At 40.9% G+C, this 22,896-nt stretch overlaps 1 protein-coding gene across 6 annotated transcripts in view; it reads left to right on the plus strand.

The window, feature by feature from the left end:
* ATXN7 (ataxin 7) overlaps window positions 1-22,896 on the plus strand; it is a 128,527-nt gene that overhangs the window by 5,577 nt on the left and 100,054 nt on the right. The window contains exon 1 of one of the 6 annotated variants that reach the window (XM_088798527.1): window positions 2,867-3,766. The exons of the other annotated variants lie outside the window; for them this stretch is intronic. The gene's annotated coding sequence lies outside the window, so the exon portion shown is untranslated. Of the gene's footprint in view, window positions 1-2,866; window positions 3,767-22,896 lie in introns of those variants that run through there. 6 annotated transcript variants of the gene reach the window in all.

Genomic DNA, 22,896 nt, shown 5'->3' on the forward strand with positions numbered 1-22,896 from the left:
TAACATTATGCTGAAAATAAAACCACTAGAAACTATTGGGTATTTTAGAATTTTCCCCCTCCACATGTAAACCTAATGTAATATCAGAGGCATGAATCGATATTTTAATTATTTTAATATAAAGTGCAGTTTTAAAAATTTTCTGCCATTTTATCAAGATATTAGAAATGTAAAATATGTTCTTACTTTTAACATTTAAGGATTTCCTTCTTTTTAAAAAGACAAATCTGATGTGTATTTTCTGGATGACACTGTGGACAATACAAATCTAGAGTCATAGAATGGCAAGCCAACATCTAGGAATTTAAGGAAACAGTTGGTCAAGTGTGCATAGATGTGTGTACCCGACTGCTCACTGTCCCATTTTTTTATAATGGAAAAACATAGAACGTAATCTAAATGCCTATTACTAGGGGATTGATGAAGTCAGTTAGGGCCTAGCCATACAGGGAAATACTGTGCAGTCTTTAAAAAGCATGATGCAGGTCAATGTTTACTGATGTGGGATGATACTTAGGAAAAAGCGGATAGCACGAGAACATGTATAATGTGTGATTTTTAAGGTAGGCAAAAGTCCCGTGTATAGAAACCTAAAGGAAAGTATCTGATAAGAATACTATAGCAAATACTAGGAACTTGTTGTTTTAAAGTAATAAGATTGTGAGTGAGCTTTTTTTTTTCCAAATGTTTTTCTCAATTTTTTTTATTTTATCTAGGATGTGCTTCTTTTATAATCAGGAAAAAATAACAAGGCTATTAAAGAATAAGCATAGTAATTGAAAACATCCCCCATTTGTGGCTGATTGAGCCCTCATTCCCTGAGATGACTAATTCCGTTCACTGTGTGGTATTGAATGAGAAGTGAAATACCTTTCTCATACCTTTACAAATGTTTTCTCTATTACTAATAAGTAAAAATATTTTCCAGACTTTTCCAACAGGCAAGAAAAAATTCCATACAGAGCATGTAAGTAACAGTTTTCAGAAGAAACTCACTGAAAACACACACATACACACACAGACATTTACATTGATGAAGATAGTATGTTGTGCCTCCTTTTTTGCTGTGAAGGGTTTTTTCCCCCGTTGAAATTTCTGTAAAATCATAAGGAATTCATATGTATGGAGGCAGTGTAGGGTAGTGTCTAAAAGCACAAACTCCACTACTTACTGTCTGTGTTACTTTATCCAGTAAGGGCCTCAGTCTCCTCATCTTTAAAATGTGGGTAACACCTAACTTGCTAAGTTGTTATGAAGATTAAATGGGGGCAAGTGCTTAGCAGTGACAGCTACTAAACAGTAACTAAGGAGGAAGAAGGGAGGGGAAAGGGTATATAATAATAACAGGAATGATAGTGATAATATTGGTGACGATAATTATAATATTAGATGCTAACATTTCCCGTCTTCTAGTCACAGGTTTGCGTGCAGGCAGAGCCTTGTTTGCCACATTTACTAGCTTACACCCTCTAACCCAGGGGTGTCCAAACGGCGGCCCGCGGGCCAGCTGCAGCTCGCAATCCAAATTGGCCCGCAGCAAATTCCAAAAATATATTTAGTTTACTTAAATAAACCAGGTGAGGCAATACGTACTTCACCTCGAGTGAGTAGCCTGGCTGTTTGTGTATTATACCGCATATGGCCCTTGGTGAAAACCGTTGAAAAAAGTTTGGACACTACTGCTCTAACCAGACCAGGAACCTTGACTAAGACAGGTGTGTGGTCTAGTTTCACTCAGTCGTGCTCCCTTTTCCCTGGTATCTCTGCGTATACTATCAAAAGGAAAAAAACAAAGTGTCCAGGGGCTAACAACTCACTGGCACAGAGGTGGTGCTCCATAAATATTTGTTGACTGGATTGTAACCTAAGCAAGCATTTTCTCTCGACAGTGTGCGGTGAATTTTTAAAAGAGGGTTTTGGTCATCTTTAAAGTATGTGGAAGAAAATGCCAGGCACAAAAACAGTTAAAGGGAGAATCTGTTTGATTCCTAGTTTTTGAATGAATCATAGCAATTTTGTGTCATTTTTCTTCTCTTAGCCGATTATCTTCAATTTCAATTCAACTATGTTTGCACCTGCATTTTTGTGGTCTAACTATGATAATTTTAGAACATTTTCACTTTATTTTCACATAAGTTATTTTGGCTTTAGAGTAGAGTATGTTGTATTCCCCGCCCTAAACCCCCAAGTTCTGACTGGGATACATTTCAGTGTTTTAATCGAATTGGAAACATTGACCTGGTCGTGAAGAATGAGAAGTGTAACTGCATCTGGCTGTGACATAGTTATTTGGTGACATTAGAGCTTTGAGTTTGTCCATAGGAAATTTTAGGAAATGCATGGAATAAAAAAATGTAGAAATATTATGATAATTCCTGAAGCATGTCTGTCAATTATGTATTGCTGAGTAGCAACAACACACTCTAAAACTTTGTGGCTTAAAACTGGGACTATTTATTTGTTTACAACTAGGGCAGGGCAGTTCTTTATCTGGTCTTGCCTAGCCTGAGGTCACTAATGTGGCTGTTGTCATTTGAAAGCCCCAGTTGGAGCTAGTTGGTCTAGGGAGCTCTAGCTCCGACAGCAGATTTTCTCATGGGGAGGCACCTTATTCCAAGAGGGTGAGAACTGCAAGGGTGAGGCCTAGGCTTTGAAGTCACACAGTGTCACTCTGTCTCATTCTTTTGGTCAAGGCACGCCACAGAACCAGCCCAGATTCAAGGGGTTGGAATTAGACGCCACCTCTTGCTGGGAGATGCTGCGGTGTGTATCTTACAGATATTGCCCACAGGAATTGGGTAGGGGTGGGGGCGTGGGGGAGGCCCTCTTTGCAGACAGTATGCCTCTTGCTTTTGTTATATTAACTAAACTCCCTTTGTTTGCAATAACTGATAAACTCTGCTGTGAGGAGCCTTGCTGAGTGCTTCTTTGTGTTATCTCCTGGGGTAATAGCTCTATGAGGTAGGCACTGTTATTATCCCCATTTGAAGGGTATGGTGAGTGAGCCTTGGGATGGTTAAATAATTTGCCCTAGATCCTGTACCTAGTTAGGGGCAAATCCTAAAAGTTAAGAAAAGTTTATTCCAAAGCAGTGCTTCTTAAACCCATTGCTAAAGAAACTTGCATGAGGGAAGGAGACTGAGAAGGAAGAATCTTTTTTAAAATCTCAAAAGAAAAATTCAGTATCTTAATATTTTAAATGAATTTTATATTGTACTCCATGATACAATATACCATCAAATTGATAGTTTAAATTGCTTGCCACTCAAATTAAATGTTATCCCCCAAATCTTTGAAAAAATGGATTTTCTAGATTCAAACTATACCTAATCAGCTAAAGGTCTTTGGTTGTAAGCAGTAGAAACGAAAGCTGGCTACTTTAAGCAAAAAAGGAGGTTACTGGACGGATGTGGTGTAGCGCCCAGAATTGACAATAGAGCTGAAGAACCAGGCCTCAGGATGGGTGAGGTCCAGAGCAGCTTCAGGGTCCAGGTAGCAGCCCCAGTGGACAGTCTGCTCCGGGTGCTGGGCTCACTACCCTCTCCAACTAACTGTTTTTAACCCCACTTTCTACAGAGAGAGTATCTCTCAGGCCCAGACTTGGCTCTGGCCGGTGCCTTGGTTCCTGCTTCACCCAGAGAGTACCCGCTTCACCCAGAGAGTACCCGCTGGGGGAGTTGTCATTCCCCAGCAAGGGGAATGGATGCAGGGCTGGTAAAATCAACAGATGTCCACTATCCGAACACTCGCAGGCTGCTATGTATGTGTGAGTGGCTTTGTGCATTATCTATCATATTTAACATTTGCAACACCCCGATGACCCTTGGTCCACCCTTCTCCCTCCCTACTCACGTGCCTCCAAGTGGTCTCAAACCCCAGTTTGAGAAGCACTCTTGTGACTCTATACCAGGAGTGTCAAAACTGCAGCCTGTGGGCCAACTGTGGTCTGCGATCCATTGTTAGTTGGCCCGCAGCAAATTCCAAAAATATATTTAATTTACTTAAATAAACCAGGTGAGGCAATACATACTTCACCTCGAGTGAGTGGCCTGGCTGTGTATTTTACCGCATATGGTCCTTGGTGAAAAACGTTGAAAAAAGTTTGGGTACCCCTGCTCTATACCATCTGTTTCCATTTCAGCTGGTCAGTGCTTACCATTGTAAGTGAAATAATGCATTTGTCTCTTACATGGTAATCTTCTCTAAAACATATACATTTCTCTGATCTTTAAAAGAAAAGCAGGCCGGCCCAGTGGCTCAGGCGGTTGGAGCGCCATGCTCCTAACACCAAAGGCTGCTGGTTTGATTTCCACATGGGCCAGTGGGCTCCCAACCACAAGGTTGCCGGTTCAAATCCTTGACTTCCGCAAGGGATGGTGGGCTGTGCCCCTTGCAACTAACAACAGCAGCTGGACCTGGAGCTGAGCTGCGCCCTCCACAACTAAGACTGAAAGGACAACAACTTAAGCTGAACAGAACCCTCCACAACTAAGATTGAAAGGACAACTTGACTTGGAAAAAGTCCTGGAAGTACACACTGTTCCCCAATAAAGTCGTGTTGCCCTTCCCCAGTAAAATCTTTAAAAAATAAATAAACAAAAAGACAAGCACATGGACTGTAATTTAACCGTTCACTGGTAACCTCGTCCCTGTGGAGAACATTTTTACCCAGTGCATAGTGATCCCCTTAGGACATGGTGAGATAAATACCTTTATTGGCCCCTGCACTGAACTGCTCCAAACTGCCCCGCATTTGTTTGTCTTCTGCTGGTGTTTATCTGCTTTCATTGTAACCTTGCTAATACTTTAAAATAAACACTTTAGACCTTGCAGCTCATAGGCTAAAGGGCCAACTAGCATTTATATAGCCTTTATAGTGTAAGTTACACCATGTTTCAGACAGTAAAATGTTGTGCAAATCCAGTGTGATTTTATTCAGAGCATTTTCATATACATACTCAGTTTTATTTTATACTCTAATCTTTTGAAATGAGAGAAGAGCAAGTTTTTCCCTACTTTTCAGCTGAGCACGTGATTTAGAAAAGGCAAGCGATTTCTCCTGCAGCATAGGACTGTTCGCAGGAGAAGCCGGGTGTTCTGACCTCCCAGGCCTTTGCTCAGGGCGGGTCTAGAACAGAGGGTTACCAACTGCAGGAGCTCCTTTTCTGGTTTATCAAGGTTCCACCTGAATTAGATAGAGATGGGTGAACCTCTGTTTGGCCGCTATTACTGGGGCACATTGGGGCGTAAGGGAGGTATCTCGTCGTCATCTCGGTCACTAGCAGCTGCGCTTGTTCATTCTTGCTGCAGAGCCCCAGCAGCTCTTCATTTCCCCACAGGTACCCAGTTGAGGAGCCGGCTTACTCCACCTCTTCTTGCAATGATTAGCTGGTATTGAAGTACCTCTTGGAGCCCTTCAGTCTGGCCTTTTTTACTTCACAGCAGTGTAATTACCACCTTGCTGTGCAGTCACTTGTCCTCCCAACTCCTGGACTCTTCTTTTAAATGCTCTGCTCTGTTTTCTGCTGTTCACGTCCACCGCTACAAGAGATTTTGAGAGGAGCACTTGACTCTTGTTTAATTAAGATCTCCAGGCAGTTTCTGTTAACAGGAGGGTTGTACGTTAGGCTCTTCCTCCCTTGCTTTTAACTTCATTGTAGTCTGAACCATCGATTTGCTCAGAGAGGTAACATGGTGGTTCTTGTTAAGCCAGATCTTTTCGTAGCTACATCCCAAACTTTTCCCTGGCTTTTAGAACCCTGGCCTAACATTCAACACTGGTTTTCAAATTGTCTTTTTTCAATTTGTTTCAGGCACTGATTTCTACAGCTTCTAACCATGTTCTGTTAACATCTAACAAAAACGATAAAACTGTCTTTCTTTTCTCTTGCATTTCTAGTTTGTCTTATGGTCTCATTTTTGCACACATTTTGAACTTGCAGAATCCTTGAACTTAATCCTGAAAAGAACTCTAGCAAAATTCTACACTGAAAAAATGCATATTTTTTGTTTCTTTATATTTTATTCATTAGCATCTTTAAGTTTTAATGTACTGAACACAAAGGGATTTTTAGTGGTGTGGCATGTAGCTCCTCTTAGGTGCTCTAAGAGGAAATATTTAAGACTCCATTCTGTATTCCCTCCACTCCCCACCCTGTTGTTTATTATCATCCTGATAGTTATAACTATAAATCATTTGGAAGTCAAAGTTAGAAAAGAGACCATTTGCCATTATATTAGGAAACTTTTAAAAGGAATCACCTGTTCAAATTTACTAGCTTCCTGAAGCTAGTAAAGATGTTTATGGTTTCCAAGATTCCCTGTTAATATTTCAACACTACAAGACAGTGAATAACACATGTTTAGCGATTATGGATTATGAGAAAGGTAGTTCCTAGAAAATATAATATTAAAAGTTTCTGTTTAGAAATATAAATAGCACTAAACTGAAAAATCAGTTGTCTTAGTAAACAGCAGTCATGAATTGGTAGCAGACAGGTTTCTTAGTGCGTCTGTTGCTTTAGCTAACAGCCAGCAACGATTAGCTTTCTTTTCCATAGATCTGGTGTCAAGTATTAATCAGCTGTAGACTGGAAAGTTTTTATTGGCTAGCATTTGTAGTGGAAGAAACACCAGTCTGTTTTTTATCTGTAGCCTCGTAGCCTTATAGCTGCATATGATATCGTCTGCATGGTGTTCTTACAAAGAGAAACAGTTCCATTCCTTTTCGTGTGTATAAAGAGTACTTCAGAGTATGAAAATAAAGAATTTTGAACTTGAAGAGTCTAAACTGTCTCAGTTAAGGTCATGATGTATATAAAAAATAAATTTACACGTTGAATCCAACTTAGCATTCTTGTTTTTCACAATTCGAATGGTTCCATAATTTTAAAAAAGTGCTCATAAAATGATTAGAGTATCGAAAATCTCAAATACATAAAAGCTAAGAAATATAATTTGGATTTTGAGTTTCAAGCGCTACATAAATTTGGTTCTTATGGAAAACAACTTCCTGAATACTTAGAGGGTTTTTGTTTAATAATTTTTCCCTGATTGCAAAAACCATAGATATTTGGAAATTTCACAAATACACAGAAGGAAATAAAAGTTACTCATATTTCTATTACCCAGAGATACCACTTTTAACATTTGATATATATCCACCTCGCTCTTTACAGAGTTCCCCAATAAAATATCCTTTGAAATGAATGCTGAGAATTAAGGATCGAGTGGTAGGAATATATACCACGTTTCCCCAAAAATAAGGCTGGGTCTTATATTAAGGTTTGCTCCAAAAGATGCATTAGGGCTTGTGTTTAGGGGATGTCATCCTGAAAAATCATGCTAGGGCTTATTTTCCGGTTAGGCCTTATTTTGGGGGAAACACGGTACATAGTGTGAACCGAGTTTTGGTAAACCCACTGCCTCTCTCAGATGTTGCCTTCAGGCTGAAGAAGGGGCTTCGCCCGGGATAGAAGAAGAGAGCTATCTTTCACTTTGGCCAGCCATGGCTGATGTGTAGTAGAACGTCTTTTATGCAGACTGCCCTCTGTCTGCCGGTGTCTTTCTTAGCGACTTTCGGTCAGCTCTGAATGCCTGCTGGTTGCAGAGGGAGACATTTGGAGTTCTTATTGGAATAGCTTGTTGACATCAGTTCTTATCAACTCCCTGGAAGAATTCTTTACATCAGCTCTTGTTCAAAAGAATGCCCCAATATTCAGAAATATAGTAAACTCTATGTTACTTGTGCCAAGTGAAAAAGCAAGGTGGGATGTTTAGAGACTCAGGTGATTTCCAATTAACATTTAACCTCAAATCCAGACATCTTGGTAAAAGAAAAATCCGAAGGCGCTCAGAGCAGATTATGGTATAAGCAAGTGCCAGTCCTCTCCTGTGGAAAAGAAAAGTGCTAATCTGTTAAAGAGACAGGCAAGGCTGAGCAAAGCAGAATGTCCTCATTCTGCTCATCTTTACCTTAGTGCAGAAGAAAGATTTATCCTCGGATGAAAGAGAGAAAGAAGGCAAGATCGGGCAGGAGGCGAGTAATACAAGATGGCTGGCTCTCTTTCTGTGTGCCTTGGCTAGTGGTAAGCAGATCCTCAGGGCTGAGAAACGAGCAAAGTGAAGTGACACACACGGCACCTTCCCCAGGCAGTGAGAGAGCCTACTGATATTCAGGATGAAAATGCAATACTGACTTTGATTCTGAGCCCTGAGCAAGAAGCAACTTGGAGAAGTAGGAGGAAGTGGCATCTCTGAACATTTTATCTTGAAGTGTAACAGACCCCTGCCTAGAGAATTCTAAGTGTGGACCCCTAGGCTCAGCAGCGCCTCCAATGTTCCCCTGCTCTGACCAGTTTAAGAGGTGTCATTTCTGCCTGAGAACTTTAAGAGCTTGCGTGCAGTGTTTGGTGTGAAGAAATTGCTTTGGAAGACCAATAACCATTGTGATAACTGCTCACAAGCAAAGGAGGTAGATTGCTGGTTTTCCAAGTCTGTGGTTTGAATTCTTCGGTCTGGCAGGAGAAAGAGTCCAGTGTAGATGGTTCAGAAGACTTTAATGAAGGGATTATTTCCAGAGGAATAGACAGAGTTAAGGGTGACATGGGGTTCTTGTCACCCAGAAACTAACAGCAATGGGAAGCTGCTATCACTGCTAGGTCAGGAGCAAAGAGAAGAAATAGCATTCATTCCTGGAGTCCAGGGAGAGAGCTGGGGCCATAGAGGAGGGGCCCGCTGACAGGAGCTACAGCCCTGGAGGGATTCAGCCATTGCCAGAAAATGCAGCCCAGAACCAGAAGGGAATGAGGAAGCACTACTCTCCTCCTCCTCTCTTTCCTCCGTCTTTGATCTCCTTCCAGTGCCTTTATTGGCCAGACCCACTGCCTGCATGAACCCAGTGATGCTACCCGTAGAGGACAGTCTTTGGGGCACAGAGCAGGGCCATGATGGTAGGAAATTGGTCTGGGGATGGAAAGGGGGACCAAACGGTAAATTACTAGCATATCCTAGTAGCATATTCCTAATCCCACTTGCATCATTTTACCTCATCATCCTCATCTTCTGAAATCCCAAAATAAACCTTGAAGTGTGTGAACTATTGATTATGACTCAGTTCTGTCTTTTAATATAAACAGTCCAAACAGTTACCCACCCTTATCAGTAATTAAATATTCAAAGAGAGAATCTGAACAATTCTCAGAAGAATTGGAAAATCACTGAAAGACCTTCTGTTGGGGCATTTTGTTCTGGGTTAAAATTAAACTAAGATATATATTTTTTTTGAAGTATGCATGTGAATTGTACAGTGATTTATCCTAAAATATAAAAATTGGACATTTAATCACACATTGGTGAAATGGGTTTTGTTGTTAAAGTTAAGCTGCAAAAGGAAAGTGGAACTTTTTTTGAGTCCTTGCATATTATTCTTCAGATCTATTTAACTAACATGGGATGAATTGGCAAGAAGATTCTTACCTGGCATATCTAAATATAAGAAGAGATTGTTAGTTATTAAAAGAGGGTCTGTTTCTATCCGTAGCTTTATTGAGCATTTGGCTTTGAGAGATGGGAAGATAAATAAGATACTTACTCTGCTTTTTGGAAACCTCTGTCCAGTGAAAGGAGGTCCACACGCAACTATAATAATCAGCCATAGGTACTTTAATAGAAGCATCAGCTGTGCGATGAAAAAGAAGTGGTTTAGTCTGTCTTTACCAGAGAGTCTTTTGCATGGCTCACACATATTTATCAGAAGTCTACACTTGCCATGTCCAGCTCTGGTCAGAGTGAGCCTTTTATTAGTGTTTTATCAAGGGCATCCAATCTTTTGGTACTTTCCCATTGCTTCGAGGATGAATGACATCCCCAACCCTTACCATGTCCTTCAGGGGTCCTCTGATCTGGCCCCAACTACGGCTCCAGCCTCTGGCCTTTTAGTTCCTTAGACTTGCCATGCTTCCTCAGCATCTTTCTCTTGAGATTCCCTTTGCCTGCCATGCCTGCTGCCACCCTCGTCTCCGAGCACCTCTTTGGTCTCCTAATCCCAGTTTAAATGCCACCGCTTCACAGAAGGCTTCCCTGACCTTTCAGACAATCCAGGGATCTTGTTATTTGCTCTCAAACCTGTGTGGATTCAGGCGTCCTGCCCTTCTCCTTCAAGCACCTTTCAGTCTGTATGTGTAAAGGTTTGATGGCTGTCTTCCCTACGAGAATGTAAGCACCCTGAGAACAGGGTACCTGTCTGCCTGTTTCACAGCTATGTCTTCAGCACCAAGCATGGTACCTAATAATGTGCTCAATAAAGAATTGTAGAAGATAGGAAAATAACTGGTTTCAAGCCCTGAGCCCTAACTCACACTCATTAGTTTTGTGACCTTTGGTATCTGGCCACTTGCAGGCTCAACTTTTTATCTGTGTAATGGGGGTAATAATGATAAAGGCAGTTGGTAAATGTTAGGCATTGTGCTTTACTTGTGTCATCGCTTTGATTAATCCTCACAGAGATGAAACGACTTGCTTGAGGGCACACAGTTTGTAAACAGAAAACAGGATTTAAATCCTGGTCTGTTTAATTCCCCAAACAATTGTTCTTCTCCAGGCAGGCTTTTCTGTGATTGTCCTGGGCTATGGTGCAGGCAGGTGGTCCTTCCTCCTGGTGGTATGCCCCTGCTGAATGCTGGTCTTAGTGAAGAAGCAAGCTGGAGAGTTCTTAAACTAGTTTTACAAAATCAAAGTGTGGGATTAACTCCGCTTAGATAAAGAGGTAAGTGACTTCTAACCTGAGTACTGAAGGAGCTAGCTGGGTTAGAAGCTGCCTGTAGCGCAAATGTCCTAAGGCACGGACTGCGGCTGGCGGTGAAGAGCCTGGCAGGCTGGCCAGCCAGGGCCTTGCCACTTTCTGTAGGATGCTGTAGGGAGGTCTTGATGGGTTTTATGGATTGACAATATTGTGGAAGCAGGAAGTCCCAATGTGGAGACCCTTTTGGGGGCAGAAGAGTCCAAAGCCCTTCTCCCAGTTTGCGTCTTTGTAGGAAAGGAAGCATTTTCGTTGATTCTTTGATTCTACTGTAGCACCCAGCACAACAGAGCTTGAAAAGGAATCAGCAGTGAGCGGTAAGGAATGGATGTTTGTGCTCAGATGTTTGGTGTAATTCTGTTTTTGTTTGTTCTTGTCTTTCTGTAAGTGTAGCTTGCCTGGTCCAGACGGGTGACAGCCTTGCACAAGTTACTTCACTTCTTTGGCCTCAGTTTCTCACTTGGAAACTAGGGATAATTAAAACACCTCATTGGCTTGTGCAACGTCTGCACAGTCGCGGGCACAAAACAAGCTTCCCAGCAACGTTCGCTGTGTCGTTGTTAATGTGTCCTGTTCGTTCTGACCTGTGCCTCGTGAATGAATGTGCATTGTTTGTTTATCAAAGACAGGTTGACTGGGACATAGGAACTGACATAGTTTTAAAGATCATGATATTAGACTTTACAAAGGTAGTACAATTGACAGTGAAAAAAAGGCAATGGAACACCTTAGTGGGGCAGTCCTGGTGTTTTCTAGATGTGTTTATGATGAAGTGCGAAATGTGCACGTGGGCTGATACTTACAGAACCATTGTTTGGGCCAGAGCTAAATTTCCCATGCATTCTCCCTGAGGAGGAGATTTGATGATATCTGTTGTACAAATAAGGAAGTTATGCCCCTTTCTTTCTAAGGCTTTATCAGACAGCTGTAGAGGCAGACATTTAACCGTGTGCTTCTCCAGACCATTTTGTGTCCTCAGCATTGTAAAGGCTTGATTTATCTTCCATCAACTTCACTATCTCTGCCAGGAGGGAAAATGAAATAGGCCTCTTAATTTCTTTTCTAATTTGTTAGATTAATTGGAAGCACCAGGCATAGTGTGCTGCCTAGTACATAGTAGAGGCTCAGAAATGTTTATTGAATATAAATATTAATCAGACTGAGTAAAAAAAGGATGACAGAGAAAAGCAGTGCTGGCCTCGGCCTACTTTTTATTTTTAAAAAGCCTGAGGTCACTAAAGATTTTATAAGCATAGTCTGTTTACAGAAACTAAGGGTTGGAATCTGAGGTGAAGAATTTTTCCTGTGTGTTGCAGGGGATTAACTCCAATCTGTGAGGTTTAGTTATCTACAGAATTCTGTTTCCTACTAGGTACCCCCACTGCCCAAGAAGCTCCTGGCTCTGTCCTTGTGTTGGGCTGATTAGTTTAGTCTCAATGAAGAAAAACTGCGTAACATTAAAATATACAAACCATAAGTACAAAGGTGTAGCTGCTATTGTAAGGCATCGCTGTTGTATTTCAAAGTCAGATCTGACTGTACTTGTTTTTTCCTTTAGCTCATGTAATTAAAAGTTGACATAAAGGAAATGCCATTTAATGGTAATGGGGGAAGAAAGTAGGAAACCTCATTGTATAAAACAGCAAGCATGCTGCATGTAATTCTCCTCTCCTCCCTTTCCCCAACAACAGAAAAAAGAATTTTTTTTCTAGAGGATCTTCATTATGATAAGGCATTTTATTGGCCGTAGCAAACCTGAAAGGTAGCCAGTTAGATGGTAGTTCAATTACTAAGCATCCTGTCCGTGATTTATCATGCCATAGAATAAAGATACTTGGAGATAATTGTGAAATGAATATAAATAAAATATACAAGGTATATATAATATGTCATAAAATAAATACTAAATATATGAACATATGTAAATAATATGTAATATAAACATAGTAAAGTAACAATATAAAATAAACATCCGTGAGTCAATACTGATATAAATAAATGATCGAATAAGTAAGAAAATGGGAGAGAGGAGATAAAACTTCCATGTAGAAGAATTCTAAATGATTGACGTTGATAATCCCCCACATAGCGGTGAAACATAACTGCCCGTCCCTTGAATGTGTACTGTGCATGATGGCTTCCTTCCAAAGAGTACAGCATGGAAAGAGGAAAAAATAATAATTTTATAGTGGAGAAACCTGCCAAACAGTACCTCAGCCGGATGATCAGTTAACATGACCAGTGACCAGTGTGGTATGATGTCATGAGAACAGTGCTTTACCTCTGTGGTCTTCCTCCCCAAATCCCACAATTCCATTATAATCGTGAGGGAAATATTGGACAAACAGTTGAAGACCTTCTACAAAATACCTAACTAGTAGTCCTCAAAACTGTTGTCAAGGTCATCAAAAAAGGACAGTCTGAGAAACTGTCAGTCTAGAGGAGGAGCCAGGAGACGTGACAACTAAGTGAGTGTGATATCCTGGATGGGATCCTGGAACAGAAAGCACATTAGACGAAAACTAAAGAAATTTGAATGAAGTATGGACTCAGTTAATAACAATGTGTCATTATTGGTTCATCAGCTGGGACAAACGTTGCTTACTAATACTAAGAAGAGGTTAACAATAGGGAAGCCAAGTGTAGGGTATATAGGAACTCTGTATAATGTTAACAACTTCTCTGTAAACATAAAACCATTCTAAAATTAAACATTCATTTAAAAAGACTATGGCAAAGAGAAGTCTATTTTCATCATGCTGGGAGCCTGAAGTAAATAAAGCAGCCCTTGGTGTTCGGAACTAAGTGTGGATGGCGTAAAAGTGGGGCACTTCCTCACTGTTGTCTTGTAAAGTCACGCCAGTTGATTTGCAGCAGCAGAGACTGCAGTATTTCTAAATGTTCTCCTATGGAATTTCTTACTAGCATGACTTTTTCCCCCTTTGCTTCTATCCAGTAGCAGTCCCTTGAGTGGCATTTGCTGTCCTAGTTAATCAGAGGCTAGGATAAATGAAAAACTCTCTTGCCCCTCCTACGAAGTTTCAATGGGCACTGGAAATGTAGGTCAAATTGCATCACTGCAGAAAGGAGCGAGCAGGAAGGTATTTATGAAGTGCTGCCAACCTCTCTTTAGATTCCGAGTCATGATGAACCAGTGTTGAGCCAGCTTAGGTGTGAGATACAAGGAATCAGGGAGTCATGTTTTTTATGCAGTCCCAGAATGTTTATGCATTACTCGGTGATTAAAAAAAAAATCTCTGTCTAAAGCCCTTAGTGAAAATAACTACACTGGCTTTGTTTAATTTGCATCTCCCAGCTTCTGGAATTCTTTTTGTCTCTTATTTACTAGAGGCACATTGCAGCAGTTTATATTAATTTAGCCAGAGAGATGTTTGAATTGTAGAAACACTTGCCATGTGTACATTTAAAAAAAAATTGTGTTTTTGGCAATCATATAGGTCTAATAATGTATTTTGCAAATTATATATAACCATATGCTCAATGAGATTTTGATTAGCATGTAGAAATCACAAAATATGTTCCTTATTTTTATGTTTAAAGTATGCTGTTCCATGGCTCTCTGTTTTTTAAGGGCAAAATCTTACAGATTTTAGGTTATAATAAGTCTCTAAATACATGTTTTTGTTTTTACGTGTCGTATGCTACCTGCCCTTTGTGAGACATCCAGATAGGCTGCTAAAGTGGTCCTTGTTGCTGAGCTTGTCATGACTAGTGAGCATCCGGACAGTAAAACCTGCTGTGATCCACTCCATTCTCACTCTTGCCTCGCCTCCATCAAGACAATTGGTAGTTCATCTGTGTATAAAATGGGAAGGCACATAAAATATATTTGCAAAGGATTGGATATTATTTAATGTTACAGATTGAATACATTATTCTGTCAAATATGTTTATAATCCAATACACATTTAGCTAATTTTAATTTTGAAATAATTGTGGATTCATAGGAAGTTGCCAAGACAGTACAGAGAAGTCCTGGTTACTCTTCACCAAGTTTTTCCCGTTGGTTACGTTCTTACCTAACTACAGTACAATATCGACACTGGGAAATTGACATTGGCATAAAGCATGTATGCAGTTCCATGTCATTTTTTCACATGTGTGGATTCGTGTAACCACCACCGTAATCAAGACACAGAATTGTTCCATCACCACCCTTTGTTGGTCCTGTTGTCCTCACAACCCCTAACTCCTGGCACCTCTCTTCTCCAACTCTAATTTTGTCATTTGTGGAATGTTATGCAAATGTGATCTTTTGCGATTGGCTTTCTTCACTCAGCATTTTAAACATATTTTTTAAAAGAATATTTATGTTAAACATTTAAAAAGAATATTTATTTTTAAAAGAAGTTGTTGTCCAGAGTCTGATTCACGAATTTTCAAACCTGCATTTTTCTAACTTGGGTGTTACATACTCTGTGTTGCTGTATTTAAACAGTGGCCAAAGTTATATGTGCCAGTGGAATATGTGATAATAGCATTAGCCTTATTGCCTACTGTCAAGGAAAATACCATGAAGGTAAAGGGAAAATGACCTCAGGAAAAGCCCATCCCATAAACAAAGTACATATTAACATCGATTACTGAGTATGGTAAGATGTCTAAATGTGTACTTTAAGTACACCAAATAAAGGAACTGACCCACATTCGTGTTTCATTTCGTCTTAAAAGGACTCTTGAAAGAAGAGAAACTTTTTGGAACATAATGTTTAAATGAATAGCAGTTGAAATATTTACATTAATTAGTTAATGCAAAGATTGTGTCACAGAGTTGCTGTATATGGTTGGTGTGATATGTCACCATATGAAAGTCAGTGTCTGCATTGTGTTAATCAGATTTTTAATGTCTTCAATAGGAAATGGAGCCCTGTGGGTATATGGGAACAAACAGCCTCAGAAGGAACCAGTGTGTTGTTTTCTAACAAAATATAAAAAATATTCTGGTTGCTGTAGGCGAGCATGTTAGTGTTTGGCTACAAATAATGGCCCTAGGGGATCCCATGTGCCCAGACCTGGGGAGCTGAGCAAATGGGAGGTGAGTTCCAGGGCCTTGCAGCTCGCTGACATGGAGGTGAGGTGTGAGTGCCGGCTCCTTGGCTGGCCCAGAATTCGTGTTCCTGAAGGTTGTGTCAGGACAGATTTTTATGAATGGGATAATCTTGTAACTGTGTAACTGGCAATTAATCTTCATTTGGCTCTGGCTCCTAGCGTTTTAGATGGTTTTCCTCCCAGATAGGAAAATATTCTTTGTAATTAAAATGAACCTCTACTGACAGGCTTACCATTTTTCTCCTGATCATCTTTGTTTTCTTCAAGCAGCATATGATTGTACTTGAAGTAGCTATTGGGATGAAGGAGAAGGGAAACGATCATGTATCGATCACTGAATATGTGTCAGACACTGTACTAAATGTTCATGCACATTCATACATGTAATTACAGTATTGAAAACATGCTCTAATCATGCTCATTAAGTCATGGGTCTGAAATAACAGCATACTAAGTAGCTCTCCGTAGCAAAGAAGCCAATTTTCATGGTGAGGTTTACTTTAGAGGTCTGTTGCCCAAAACAAATATTATATACATAGTATTAAAGAATATATATCTATTAATTACTTTGTATATTCATGAGGCAATGTGTGAATAATATGCAATATAGATTTGTAAGAGCTACCCCTCCTCTTAGCATCTTTCTATCCAGTTGAGGAAAACAAAAATCAACTAACCATAGGAGAGAAAACTGCTTAACCTGTCAATGCAACATGTATGACACAATCCGTAATTAATTACCAAATGTTTCAGATTGTAAATGTTGTACATGTTCAGAAGAGGAAAAGATTATTAATCTCGGACCCTTGATTTTGTCACCTGTAGTACCTACCTCATAGTGAGAAATGAATAAAATATGTATGTAAAAGACTTTGTATGATGCCTGTTACTCAATACACCTCCAGTAACTTCGAGCTGTGCTGTTGATAATGAAAACTGGGATGATATAAAGACAACAGCCGGACTGTTTTGGAGTAGGCTGACTGCTCTCGCTCCCCAAAACCTCAGTAGCTTAACACAATCCATGTTTACTTCTCACTCGAGCCACAGCTCAGTGTGGGTTGGCAAGGAGACTCTTGCTTCACCCAGTCACTCGGGGGAAATGTGGTGACTCTGCCCCGCTCTGGGTGCTTGAAGCCCTCCAAGTGGCCAGCAGAGACTGAGGGTGAAGACCAGGAGGCCAGGCACCCAGCCTTTGTGTTCACACGTTAGGACTCGGTCATGAGCCCTCCCTTGCTGCAGTGAATACGGGGAACGTAACCTAACTGTGTGCTCAGGAAGATGAGAAGGTGGGCATAGGAGAGCACGGGCGATTGATCACGAATAATATTTAGAAAGGCCTAATAGAAGAGGAGGGCTTTTGGTTGGATCTTTTAAAGAAGTGAAATTTGTAATAGGTTGCCCAGCCTGCCTTTACGAAGTGGCATTATTTAAAGAGGAAGGGGGGAAAGAAATCCTGCAAGCATTATTAATCAAATTACACATTTATCCAACTAGCCACTGCTCTTACCATAAGCCACTGGGTAGTGACCTTAGGCAAGCCATTTAACTACATACTGTAAGCCTCCATTTCCTCACTTATAAATATTCTTCATAGGGCGGTGGTGAAGATTAAACAAGACAGTGCATGTAGAGTACTTAACACAGGCTCTGGCCCACAGTGAACACTCAGTAAAAGTTGTTGTTATTGGTCGTATTAATAAGTATGGCCTTGAGTTAAATGCCTAATAGCCGTTCATTTATTTGACATCTTTCTAAAGGACCATGTTAGACTATTTAAGAATGACTCAAAGAGGATATTTATAAGAATTTGAGAATTCTATAACTCCAGGCCAATAATAGGAGGTGAATGTTCCCCTGACACAATATTGGGGCAGGAGAAGCCCGCTCTGCTCCCCCACCCCCACCCCTCACCCCCAGGCTCCACAGACCTGAGTCCCTGTGAAGAGAATAACAAGGTACTGGACCTGTATTTCCCTATCGTCCCTCCTTCCGGTCCTCAGTGCTGAGGTCCATAAGTGAGTTTCCCTGGGAAGAACGGGAGTGAATGTCAGAACAGCTGCTTATTGCTCAGGCCCAATAGCAAAAGCAAGAACATCCCACCCCAGGCACATGCTAACCTGAGCGATAGGCACCTGTCAGCCTGAGATTCCATTCATCCAGTTCTATCCAGCAGGCAGGCATTTGTTAGCACCTACAGCGTCGGGCCCTGGGTACAGGCTGAAATGTTGTAGACATTGCCTCTCAGAAGCCCACTTAGGGAGGTGGGCATGTTTCATCTGAGCCAGGTTTTCAAGGCTGAGTGGGACTTACTTGGAAGGTAAGAAGAAAGCAGTTCTAGGTGGTGGGAACAGCAGGTGCAGAGGAGAGGAACTGAGGGGGGAGCTGCTGTGGTGGGTGGCAGTGAAGGGAATGGTTTTCAGCTCAGCTGTTGTATTGATGGCTTCACTTCTACCCCTTGTTGGCCTCATCCCACAAGCCTCAGTTTTCTCTCTGTTAAAGGAGTGTAATAAAAGTTCCTATAGCATAGACCGGGGAGGGTTAAGTAAGGTGACACGTGTTAATGCCAAGCTTACTATGTATTCATCCTGGGCACATAGTAAGTGCTTAGTAAATGTCAGATGCTACTACTGTTATTACTGTCATGTGCTTTTGTAAATCAACCTGCAAATCTACTGAATTAACCAAGGATTTTGCACAGAGACAAATTTGGAGAGCTACTGGGAACTTTATTATAGTTTTGGTTCTCTCCTAGGCTAATGGTGAAATAGTGTACTGTAGTCACAATTGATGGGAAAATGACTTGCTGACCCCTCAGCTAGAAGGAGAAGGAGGCCAGTTAACCTCAGTGATACCTGGGAGAAAGGGAGCCGTGTGACCTGAAACTGCCAAGGGGGTGCAGGGTGGCTGTGCTGAGCCCTTTGGAGAGAGGAGGGGGTGAATGTGTGTGGATATGTAGAGGCTTGCAGAAAATACAGGTTCCTTGAACAATGTTAACACTATGTGAGGACTTTCCCAGAGGGCTGGGAGAGCCTCAGACTGACTGCAGGGACTAACATGTCCCTGAAGCCGAGGCCAGAGGTGCTGGAGTCCTTCCTAGGAAGTGCTTTTCTCTCCTTCTTCACCAGCTATGTTTTCAGACTCGTTTGGTGTTCAGTAGAATGACCCTGAGAGAAGTGCCTGTAGCTCACTCAGTAGATGTAGAAGCTCCAGCCGACCTTTGAAGGGGGTGGGGCGGGTGTCCAGTAGCAGGTTGAAAAGACAGGTTGTGTGGAGTATAGAGAAAGTTTCATTCTGAAATTTGCTTTGCCAGGGAGGAAGCCTGGCAGGGTGAAAGCAAGGTGGAACTTGGGTAGGAGGAGAGAGTAAGCTAGGGACCACGTTAATTCCTATTTCTGTAGAATATGCCTACAGCTGACATGTAACCTGTTTTTAAAACTTCTGGTTTGTAGGTTTTTCATTTGGGAGAAGAAACTTAGGAAAACAGCCTGGGCTCAGGGTCACAGGCTTGGCTGCCTACAGGAGACAGCCTGGAAGGAAAATACGTGATGCAGAAGGGTGGGTACTTAGCAAGTATATGCCCAGTGACAAGAAGCAGCCCAGGACACAGCATCAGCTAGTTGTCCCCGTGCAGCAGAGCTGGCCTTAGTCACCAGAATTTTGGACATTCCAAGGGAAAATGGGAATATACAATTTTATGTGAATCTTCTCACCTTGTAAGTATAAGGAACAAATTCCTTCCTCCTTTCCCCCCCAAGATCACCAGACAAACAGACAAAAAAGTGAACTGTTTTAGGCCTGTGGACTTTTTGTTTGCAGTGAGGGTCAAAGAGTAGAGAGAAAGATGTGTAAGTTGGGAGTTCGGCAGCCCGGCCGGATCCACTGCTGGTTCTAGTGAAGGCACAGGACCGGCTTGGAGCCCACGCTGAGCATATTTCATTGGATCAATGAATCAGCTTGAGTAAAATCTCTCTTAGTTTTCAGTGTTTTCATACGAGTATGTAGAATGGAGAGATAGGAGTCAGCCTTACCTCAGATCTAATTTAGAAGATAGTCAAAACTTGTGTCACCCTCCTTTTAGGACCCACCTCTCCAGACTTCTGTCCTCGCCAAGCACCCAGGGTGCCAGTCTCACATTAAATCTTCATGGTTTGCCTAGAATTTAAGAAGGTTTAAGAAATAAAAAGGAAGTTTATACTGTTGTGCTTCAAAACAAGACTGACTCACTTAGCCTGTGTTTTCTTTCCTTTATCATAGTAGGTAAATTTTTGCTTAATTTTGACAGACTCTATTATATAACAAGAATGTTCCAGATTGTGCCTTAAATTGCAACAAGGCTCTCAGAGTCTTAAAAGGACACAGAGATGTTATTCCTAGAAAAGAAGTCATTTTTCTCTTTAAAAGTTGATATAATACTGTCCATGTAACAGTGTGGGCTTTTCTTCGTTTAAAGGTAATGAGAGGATTTTTCTGAACCCTTGGGCATTCCTCAGGATCTTCTTTTGTAACAAATTCTCCTGACATCTGCCCTTTTTTTTTTTTAAATACAAAAGTTTTAGCTGTCTTGAGCAAGATCATTTTTGTTGCAGTTATCAAAAATCAATTCCAAAAGACTTCAGCTCGGAAGAGGGGAGCCATTTCTCCTACCAGTCCAGGGGAGTCTTCAAACCCTAGGGAAGAAAGCTCTTTGGGCCTCTGGGGGACTATACCTGGGACAGGAAAGACCTGTAACCCCTGGACAGAAACCGGTTCCCTTTCTTTCCTCTGGGGCTGTGTGGCCCCTTGAGGCCAGGTCACTCTGAGCGTGAACACGTTTGTTCTTCTCTTTGCTGACTGGCTTTTTCTTATAGACCGAGAGCACACGGGGGGGTGAGGGGGTGCTTGCAGCCTAGACCAAGCAGACCCTTTTCATCCCATTTCTAGTTGCACGGAAAACAATCTCAGTTTGGGTCATGTGTCCAGCTTTGGCTAAAACAGGAGTCTGGAGTCCCGCAGTGCAAACATGACTTAGCCTGGGATTGAGAATTACATAGTGCTGAGAAAAAAGGGTCACCATGGGCTAGGCAGCTCCTCCAGGAGAAAGGCATCTTCTACAGACTTGCCACCCCCGCAAAAAAAAACCAAGAATAAATAAATTAAATGTAATATACTCAGGACTTTCAGTAACACTCAAGTTACATCTTTATTCTTGTCGCCTTCTTTCCCACCTCTAACTGGCTGTCATCTTTTTATAACATTTTTAAAAATTGTATTTATTGAATGCTTGTTACATAGTAAGTGGTGAGTGAATAAAAGCTACCAAGTTTTATGTTTCTATTCTTAGAAAATGTTCCCCAGTCTGCCTTTTAAACTATTTCTCTTTGTCTTTGCAAAACACATTTAAAGTTGCTGTTTAGGCAGTTTGGTGTACTGGAAAGGGAACTAAACAGCACCAAAGGCCTCCAGTCTAGTTACAATTTCAAACCATTTATTTGCCAGGTAACCTCAAGCAAATGATGACCTCTGTTAGTGTGTTTCCTCACTAGTAGAATGGAGATCATAACAGCTCTTTTGAGCAATGTCATTGTGAAGATAAAATGAGAGCATATATACAAACATATGATAGTTTTTTTCCATAGAAAGAAAGATTTGTGACCCCCTAGTCTAAGTAGAAAAGTTACTATTTTTAAATGTTTATTTTTAGTCACTGCCACTACCATTTTCCTCTAAGAATAGGCTTTCCCTTAAAGCATTTTTAAGGTATGCAGGCTGGAAAATGGTGAATTCTTTTAATGGCCAGTAATACTGTCTTGGGGAAATTTCATAGCACCCCAAATCTGATGACTTCCTTAGATACTTGTAGAGAAATAGCTGGGGTGTCCTGATGGAAAACTGAAAAATAGCTTGACCTAGTGAAATAAGATCAAGCACAGCCCAACCTGACGCCAGTTTTGTTCCACCTCAAGTGTACTCTGAAGGAATCACCGTCAGCGAGGTGAATGGTTATCTCTAACATAACATCTTTGTTGGCCATCTCTAGCCTGGTAACTTGTAGCTTCCTTTGAGTGAGTTTTGCATAGCTGTTAAATATTTAGAGTGCAAAGAAATGAATTTTGGCTCAGGACAGACATGTTAAGCAAGATAGTGGCTTTTATTGGAAACAAGGCAGAAAAGGAACACTAAAATGGAAATCAGAAAAATTTTCAAAGATAGGGGACTGGGAAGGAATTAGAAATCGGGGGAAGAGAAACATCTGGCTTATAAAGATTGTAGGAATGATTACTTCACAGAATGCTTACATTACTGAAGACCATTTTGTGGGTGAATAAAACCGAAACTGTTTGAAAAAGAGAGAGAAGGATGTGAGCCAGGAATAACTTAAAAGCCAATAAAGATAATTATGAATAAATGTTCAAAACAGCATAGAATTTCAGCCACTGACTTTCTGAGATGCTTTATTAGTATCTCAAACCATGGAGGTATTTGGCTTAGCATCTTAGGTTATATGAAAATAAATAAAAGTTGATCAAAGCAGTATTCCCGTCACCGACCATGGTGTATAGCACGTGCGGATTATAGGAAGAGAAGTGTGTTAGTAGTAAATTTTTCATAGAAATCAGCCTGCCTTGTGCTTTATACTTTAACAGCATCTGCTCCATAGCTGTGCCTGTATTTGCTGTTCTTTCTCTACTGCTGCAAGTCAAACTTGAAACCCAGTTAAATTTCTAACTCTGGTCTGTTAATCTCCAGTTCCTGACTCCTTAACTCAGTGCTCCTCCCCAAATTAATTTGAATAGTAGCCACATTCCACTTGAAATATATATGTACACATGTGCACAAAAGTATGGAACACACAAACTCCTGTGCTTTTTATAGGAAGATGGTTTAACTGAGTTTTTGTTTCCTGTCTGTAGTATTACGAATGGCTTTTATAAACTGCTGGATGGTAAAGGACAAAGCTCTCCAAATAGTAATCTCATGTAGTGTGTACGTGTTTGCCTGTGTGTGTGTTTAAGTCTGTGATGCTAACGGGTTTCATAGGAGCTTGC

Source organism: Rhinolophus sinicus, chromosome 5, assembly GCF_057876585.1.
Source record: "Rhinolophus sinicus isolate RSI-liver-muscle chromosome 5, RSI-T2T, whole genome shotgun sequence".
Lineage (NCBI taxonomy): Eukaryota > Metazoa > Chordata > Mammalia > Chiroptera > Rhinolophidae > Rhinolophus > Rhinolophus sinicus.